Here is an 8,597-nt window from a genome sequence, read left to right as displayed (position 1 = left end):
ACAGGTTACTTAACCATTCTAAGCTTCATTTTCCTCATCAGTGGAATGCTGAAGTTTAGTGAGTTAACAGAATATAAAGTACCTAGAATAGTGTTTGAATTAATGTTGGTATTATTATTATCACTGTCCCAGGTCTGCCACTATATTGCCATGGGACTCCATATATAATATTTGAGTTAGCAGGGCTTTTGTTTTCTCTCCTATAAAATTAAGAAATTTATCAGATGATTTCTAAGTCTGCTTTCAGTTTTTAAAGTTTATTTCCTCCAATTCGTAGAACTGATAGAATGATGGTTGATTTGGTCTCATTCTAGTGTGTGCTTAAGTCTGACCAACAAATCTCAAACCTTTAGGATCATATGTATAATAGTTCAATACTAGTTTCATACAACACAGCTCACTAGAATGTGTCCTAAAAAGAAAATTCACAACATAGTGCCTTCTGGCCTATTAGTCAATCAATGGGAAAGTCATCTTTTTTCTTTGGATTTGGGAGACCCTGACATTATTTACTAAGACAACAAGAGTTGAAGGCAAGTGACACATTTCACCTGTGTATTTCTAAAGTTACCTACAGTCGTGGCCTACTGTACGCAAGTACCATTTAGGAGCAGGTCCCTGAGGAAGGCACTGTTCTGCCTATAACAGGTCTCCAGCTTATAGTTTAGATTTGATAGAACATTAAGGTGAAGCTTAAAAGTGAGGAGGATCATGCCAAGTTCAACATGATTGTATTCTAACAAGAAAATTCACCAGACTTTTCATCTCTCTCAAACACACTTAAGCCTAGCCTCTGATTCATCTTTCTATGATGGGTGGAAAAAAGCTGCTATGATCTTTTAAATAATGAAGCCCAACAAATGCTGCAAGATACTTAGAATGATGAGTAGGACAACTAACTGTGTGACCTATGGAAAGCCGCTAAACCAACATGGGTATGTTTCTTCATTTTTTAAAATAAGGAGTGGATTCAGATGATGTGTCCCTGAGGCAGAACTACTTCTATCTCTCTGGAGTTACCATACTAAAGGTTCCATCAGAATCCTGTGATTAGTGTGTCACAAATGTAGATTTCCATACCCCAAGTTCATTTATTCTGATTAATAAAAAATGAGCCTGAACATACGCATTTTTAACATGCACGTATGAGACTTAAGATACAGGCCTGTGGTGATGGCAATGGTGAGGGTGGTGGCAAAACAACCTCCTTTCATGAATGGGTCACATAAATGTGCTAAGACCTCATAAATCTTCACAGAACAGCTTGCTAAGGTAGGTACCCTTTTGCTAATGTTACCTTTAAAGAAACAGGATCATAAGGAGCATGTACATACATACAGTTAACAGGTGGAAAGCACAAGGCTTTGAGCACAGATTGGCTGAACCAGGATTTTGTGGCCTTAACTCCAACTTTTCATTGCTTTTTGGGGCCACACTAAAGTTTGCCATAGCTGTCAGCATGTCAGTCTCCATTCCTCTAATTTTGATAGACTGTCACATTGGACCTGGAATTTCAAAACCACCGAATTTAACTTCACTTGTTCAGGCCTCCCTGCTTATGTTTCTGAACTAGCTGGAATGGTACCATGATTGTTAATCTTGGAAGTAGAGAGAATCACAAAAGCAGCTTTCACTTCTTTCATTCAGAGCTACCAGGGCCCTGCAAGAACCATATGGTGCCTTTGTATGAGTCAGAGAAAGGGACTTCCACTGGATGATCCAACTAAATCCCACCAGGAGTGGGACTAATCCCAAGACTTCTTGGTTCATACTGATGCAGAACCACCAGGATTGGGGCTTGGGGAGCAGAACTCAGCTTGAAAGTAAGTTCTGATTTATGCCATTGACTGGGTGCCTCGTTCAGGATTCAACGCATACGAATGTGCACTGTACCACTACAGGGCTGGAGCATTTTTCTCTCTCTGCCCTTCAGTTTTCCCTTCAAAGTCCTATACTTAAAATTATCTGATAAAGTTGTACAAACAAAAAAGCAGGTAGGAAATGGGGTATTGAATACGTAAACTAGGTTTAACTTGGAGTCCTCCTTATGTGGATGTCAACACATAAAGGACAAACGTGCAGGAAAACGAAGTCTATCCTGGGCAGTAATTTATCTTTGTCAAGTGTCAATGGACCTGGCTTTTATTTGAAAGCAATTTAATTAATGAGATTAGTGCTCCCAAAGTTCTTCAGTGCTGAAATAAAGGAATCCATACATCCTAAAGTCTTGTATGGATTTCCTCCTTCCCCTCACCCTCAGTTTAATATACTTTTCAAATACCAATCATTGATCATTCACTCATCAGGATTTAAAAACAACAACAACAAGAACTTAAAATCAGCTTTGGATTTAAAGAGAAGCAAAATACACATTTGATAGGGTTGAGACTGAAACCATATCGAGGTTTGTGTTCCATGAGATTTGTTTATCAAACAGAAACCACCCACCCCCCACCCTCCGCCAAAAAAAAAAAAAAAAAAAGACAAATCTTACTTTGATGCTATTTAAAAGCCCAAAGCAGTTTCTACCCCATTTGTATTTCTGGATTTTTTTCAGCCCCATCTGTTTATTTTCTATTGAGCAATCATAGCAAAACAGAAAGCCAGTTTCTGAGGATCTGAAGGCAGGTGGGATTTGGAGATAATTTGAAAGGCATAATGATAAATTCTCAGAATAGAGGATTTCAGATTGGCTGATACCATTGGCATTTAATACTTCCTTTAAGTTTGCATACTATTTGCATGAAGGATAATTTATTTGTAGTGAGAAAATCTGAAATGTTCACAAATCATCAGAGTTGAGATCTCTAAATGTGTGGGTTTTTTTTTTTTCTAACTGTGAGACATAATTTTGGATCTTTAAAAATATGGAAGAGGGCTTTCTCAAATTCTTATAATAAATTCCCGGGTTATAACATCAAACCCAGAAGATATATTTTAAACTTTCCTCATTAAATGTCTAAACATTTGATTCTGATGCAAGACATTTCAGGAACTCAGATACTATAGGATTTTATTTAAATAGTAGCTTCATTCCAGATTATTGAAAGTGATAAGGTCTAAAACACAGTATATTTAAAAGGAGACAGATTTCCCTAAAAATGAGAGGAAATGATGGTAATGTTACCTTGCTTTAACTTTCATTTGACATTTTTTTTAATGACAAAATTTTGACATAAAATCATCCTTGCCAAGAATCTGAGCAAATGTCCCTGGTTTTCCTGGACTTTTGCCAAAGGGAGGTACAGCTTTTTATGACTTACCTCAACACACAGGGACAATGGTGACCATCACAGAAATTTTACACACCCCTTTCATTATGGGTGAGTAGAACCTTCTGTCGACTCATATACTAAAGACTATAGGTAACAATGAGGCCATTCCCTCATCAGATATGCATCATCATTTCCAATTTCTATGTACTGAAAACCCAGATGCTGTAAAGCTGGTGTGGACAATGGCTGGTCCTGGGCACTCTGCTAGTGGCTAACACATACAGGCTGTCTTCCAAGACAGGGTGTCTCTGAGGTGACAGAAAAGACATGCATGGATGAATAGATAACTCCATTTTTTTAACCCATGGACAATGAAACTTTAGTACTAGTCAGATTAGCTTAGGCTATGCTAACCTCCAAGTCTCAGTCACTTAATTCAATGAATTTCACACAAAATCTTCTCCCAGTGCATGTTGGGCTGCCATTATGTACCTCGTAGCCATGCTGTCTGAAACACAGGGCTTCTAAGAACTCTGCAGGGAAAGACAGGAATGGGTGAACTATCCCAGCCCAGATATAAAACATGTCATTTCCTGTCAGTATCCAGCGGCCAAAGTAGATACATGGCTCCAGAATAACTGCAAGGGAGGCTGGGAAATGGAGAGAAGCAAATGGAGTAATTGGTGAGCACTAAATATTCTGCAAAAGCTACCCAGTAATAGTCTGAGGTCTTCATACTAAAATAGAAAAACATATTTATTTTAAATGAAGAATCTCGTTTTGCATATCTCCTAAGGTTAGCCTTGGAAGCTATTTTCCCCTGGTGAAATCTTTAAAAAAAATGAAAGGATACATGGAATTTATTGAATATACTTCTGCACTTTGGGCAGAGCAGTCAGCCGTTAATTTACTTAAGCAGTCTGACTCAAATCTGTTTACTTATATTAATAGCCAGAGTTTGAATGAAATAGTATTAAGAGCTTGAGTGCTAGAGACAACTGCTCAGCTTCAAAATCTTTCTCTAGCTGCTGCATGGGCAGGCTATGGAAGCCCTCTGAGGCCAAGCTGCCACACTTGTGGAACAGGAGTAATGATGCTAATAAGCAGTTTCTGGGCTAACATAAGAAGTAAATGGAAAAGAGGTGTGTAGTACAGCATTTGGCCCATGTACATACTCAATAATGTGTTGATATTTTAAATTTAAAAAGCCAAGGGTGTTTGTTCTGTTTCCTTAGAGTTCCTTGTGATCAGTGTCAGTTCACTAGCTATGACAAATAGCTAGCAATAGTTGCTGTTGGTGACTATCCACAAGTTTGCATCTTATGCATTTGTAGCAAGAGGCACAATACTGAATGAAGAATCTGAGAGGGGCCCCACAAAGGGACTTATTAATTCCCTGACAACGGAACTGTTAAGGGCTATATCCCACAATATTTTAATATCTTCACAACAGTTAACTCCTGCCTAGAAACCAAGTTTTACTAATTTTATTATTGAATAAATGAATGAGTGATGTTGGGGTAGTATCTTTGATGATATCTTGTGTTTGAGGGGGTAGCCCACAAGATCTAGACTAATTTCCTTGTGCTATTACCACATTGAATTCTGAACCAAAATAGATAGTTTTCAGTGTTTTATAATTTCTCTGTATGTTTTTTGATTACCCACCAAGTTTCATAAAATGATTAAACTTATTTTTCATCAAATAACTAACTAGATACTCTTTCCATATAATATTTTATAAAGATGTCACAAGAGATCATAGTATTTATTATTTGCTTACATTTTACTTTCATCTCAGAAGTTTTCAGTGAGGGGACCATATCAATTTGAAGCTGCTATTCCATTAGAAGCCCAGATGTATTAAATCAATGAATTATCCACTGAGATTTATTTGTAAATGGTTGAATTACCTGGTTGGCAATAAGCTACAGAATTTGAGTACCCCTTTTTGCATATCTTAATTATATATAATGAGATATTTTCTGGAACAAGCAACCTTTGTGCATTCTTTCCATGCTGCTTCTACATCAAAGTCTTGTGTCGGCTGAAATGGTTCTTCTCACCAATTGGCTGTGAGTGTATGTAGTAACCAGTGACAAGGCACCAGAAGTCAGCTTCTCTTGTGTCTTGGGGGTTAGGGGGTGAGGGTTATAATTTGAGTTTCATTTATTCATTTATTTATGTGAGAATAGCTGATACCAGTTAAGCAAAAATGATTCCAAATGTTAAGAATACATCCTCTAATGTAAAAATAAATTCATATTCTTTGAAAACATTCACAAATGAACAGATTCCATTCTAACTAGTGGCATTCATATTAATATTTACGGGCCATGGGGTATCACTGTCCATTAAGTAGATCTTTATTTTAGAGCATACGTAAGAAATGTCAGTGAAGAAACTTCCTTCAATCTGCAGATTATGTTAACATGGTCCAGGTTTTGAAAATGAATGATGTAGAAGGGCAAAGTCTTAATTATATAAGAGTTCTTGCCACATGATATACAAACAGCTGTTACATATTAATCTAGAGGCACTCAGGAAACAAGAAATCATTGGGGATCAAATAAAGGGCAAAAAAAACTTCAACAAGCAGACTGTCAGAAAAGCCTAATGTAAAACTGAAGCAAAAAGATGGCATCTGCCAAGGTAAGAATCTTGATTAAAGTTGTTCAAGTTATAAAGTTGTTACAGTCCTGAAAATCGGCTCCCAGCAGCAGACTGCTGAAGATGTTTAACAGGTGGCCTGGTTTAGATGCTGTAAAACTCTTAACTATATTGAAGATGAGTAAAAAAAAAAAAAAAGAGTTTGGTATTTTAATGATTTATTAACTTCATACACCCTTTGGAGACTGCTCCCAATTTGTGTTGAAAATAAAAATGTTTTCCTTGTCAAAGTCATGGATAAATGCTACAGACACTTGGGACCCCTCTAAGGGGGAATTGCCTTTGGACTGTCCAACAATTGAGGAGAAGTTGTGTAAGTGGCCGTGAGTGAGATGGAGCAGAAGCCTGGGCTTGGTGGGAGGGCTTGCAGTGACCAGGGACTGACATGTTCAGTGGGCAAGGAAGCCAGATAAAGAGAACAAAGATTAAGAAATATGCAGTTATGATAATGCTGAGAAGTCGGTACTAAATACTAGCAAAATATAACCTCAAGACTGAGACACCGTTCCTATCTAACTAGATGTTTCATAGAGAAATGTATGAACCACCCTGAATAGCACCAGAGAAAGAGCAGATAAACACATCTAAGTAGAAAAAGCAGTTCGAAACATATGAGGTAGATGCTGATTATAGGTTGAATTGCCAAGTGCCCATGAATGACAGCTGTCCCACCTGAGGGACCCCTAAAATGTGGTTTATTTATTCCCATTTCCACCTCACCACTTTAATGTCATATATTTTTAATATTATTTCAGTTTCTTTGACATGAACCTAAATTGCCAGATTCAATTCAAGAATTTAATTCAAGAAGAGAGATGTGGCCAACTTTACTATATTCCATCCAGTCTGTTCACTGCTTTCTTGTCTCACCAGGCAGCACTGGATACTGGGGGAAGTTTGGGGAGGAAAGGGCTTTACAGCTAGATTATCCTGAGTTTGAAATTTGTTATCACTTTCTTCCTTTCTTAATGTTAGTAAAAATTAGGTGAGTTACTTAACTCCCTGAGTGTCAGGTTTTCTTACCTGAAATAGGAAAGAGGAGATACAGCTCCAGCACCGAGTCATAAGATGATGGAAGATAAATTCCTGAAAGAGAACGTAGAAATAGGAATAGGTGGATCATGATTATTTTCATCCTTCTGTTGAACCCTTTCTTAATTACAAAGCGTAACATCATTCCCACAAAACTAACAGTTGCAGGGACGAGTAGTGACGTCCCTGTTTAGGCAGAGCATTGCCATAGTTGCCATAATTACCACAGTTATTGTGCATTGTTATTAACTCATTTATATTACCTACCTATTTCCTATAGGCGTATGAATGAGTCACCTTTATGTAAAATCATACTTAAGTGTTGGTCAGGACCTTAGATTTTAAGAAATTCAAGTATATAGAAAACAAGGTGGCTTGGCAAAATGCCTTGAACATAGTATTCAACAAGGTAAGTGATCCTAGCATCTCTCAGCTAAAACCCCAAACAATAATTTTCAATTCATTTCCATTTTGATATTAATTATTTTTCCTATGTTGAGCTTTTCACATAGAATTTGGAACAGGAGGAAACTTCAGCACTGCCCAGTGATGCTATTCATTTGCCTAATAAAAAAACGGAAGCCTCCAGGGGGAAAGATCTCAGCATGGTAGATCACATAGTGTCAGAACCAGAAATAAACCTGGGCCACTTTATTGACCACTTAAAGTTTCTTCAGATGCATCTCTAATTTCTCCCTGAGTGAGCGTGCACACGAAACATTTAGTATTGTGCCAGGCAGAGTCGGTGCTCAATAAAAGCGAGCTGTTACAATTGCCATTTCTATCTTTCCGTTGTTCACACTGTTTCAAGAACCTATGAAATTCTATTCCTTTCAGTTAATCACAGTCTGACCTGCACTTCCAACTGCACTTTGGACTCTGTTTCTGATCACTACATATTCAGAGCTGGTTCTTTCTCTTATGATGTCCAGTAGTGGTTAGTGCTCCAATCACTTCTCAGCATTTAATCTATTGCCTAGTGCTGTTACTGAGTTTCTTTCTATGTGTATTGCTCAAATTCCCAACAAAATCTCAGTTCCCTGGGAGACAGAGGAATCTCTGCATTGTGCTCACCTACCATAGGGCAGCATGCTCATGTTTTGCTGATGGATTGAAAGACATGCATGCCGAGTGTTCTGAGTAACACAACCATAAAATTTGTGCCAACTGAGCACACCTGTGACCCATATCGTGTACAGCTGAGAACACCAGGGCATCACAGCAAATTATGGCAAACAAAAATTTAAGGTAGTAGATAGAGGATACTATTATTTTTTCGAGAATGGCTATGGCTGAAGTTTACAAAGTACAGTGCCTATGCAACTGCTTAATAAAGAGAATATAAATTCCTTGCTTCTTTCACAACATTACAGAGGCTAGACAACCTATCAGAATCACAAGTATCATTGCACTGGCTACCCTTCTGTCAATGTTTAGTAAGTGGGTCATATTACTAATATAGAAGGGAATGTGAGAACCAGAAGTAGAAACTGTTTAGGAATAATTTAGAGACAAGTGTTTGTTTATTCAACAGTGTATGCATGAACTGATTTCTCTTGTTTTTACCTTAATAATGAGGATGGTGCCAAAATGGACTTTGCAAGTTTAGGGTGAAGACATACACTTCAATTAAACTGCATACAAACGAGTTAATCATGAATAATAATACGTTGGTGAGGT

The 8,597-nt window shown here is 37.6% G+C and overlaps 1 long non-coding RNA gene across 2 annotated transcripts in view; it reads left to right on the top strand.

Moving 5' to 3' along the window:
* Nucleotides 1-1,123: 1,123 nt before the first annotated feature.
* Nucleotides 1,124-8,597, top strand: part of LOC140686606 (uncharacterized) — a 29,583-nt gene continuing 22,109 nt past the window's right edge. The window contains exon 1 of one of the 2 annotated variants that reach the window (XR_012060443.1): nt 1,124-1,272. This is a non-coding gene — a long non-coding RNA (uncharacterized lncRNA). Of the gene's footprint in view, nt 1,273-1,746; nt 1,824-8,597 lie in introns of those variants that run through there. The other variant, XR_012060444.1, reaches the window with a different exon arrangement.

This window comes from Vicugna pacos, chromosome 17 (genome assembly GCF_048564905.1).
Source record: "Vicugna pacos chromosome 17, VicPac4, whole genome shotgun sequence".
Taxonomy (NCBI): Eukaryota; Metazoa; Chordata; class Mammalia; order Artiodactyla; family Camelidae; genus Vicugna; species Vicugna pacos.
The sequence above is the reverse complement of the archived record's forward strand: the minus strand, read 5'-3'. Positions and strand labels throughout refer to the sequence as shown.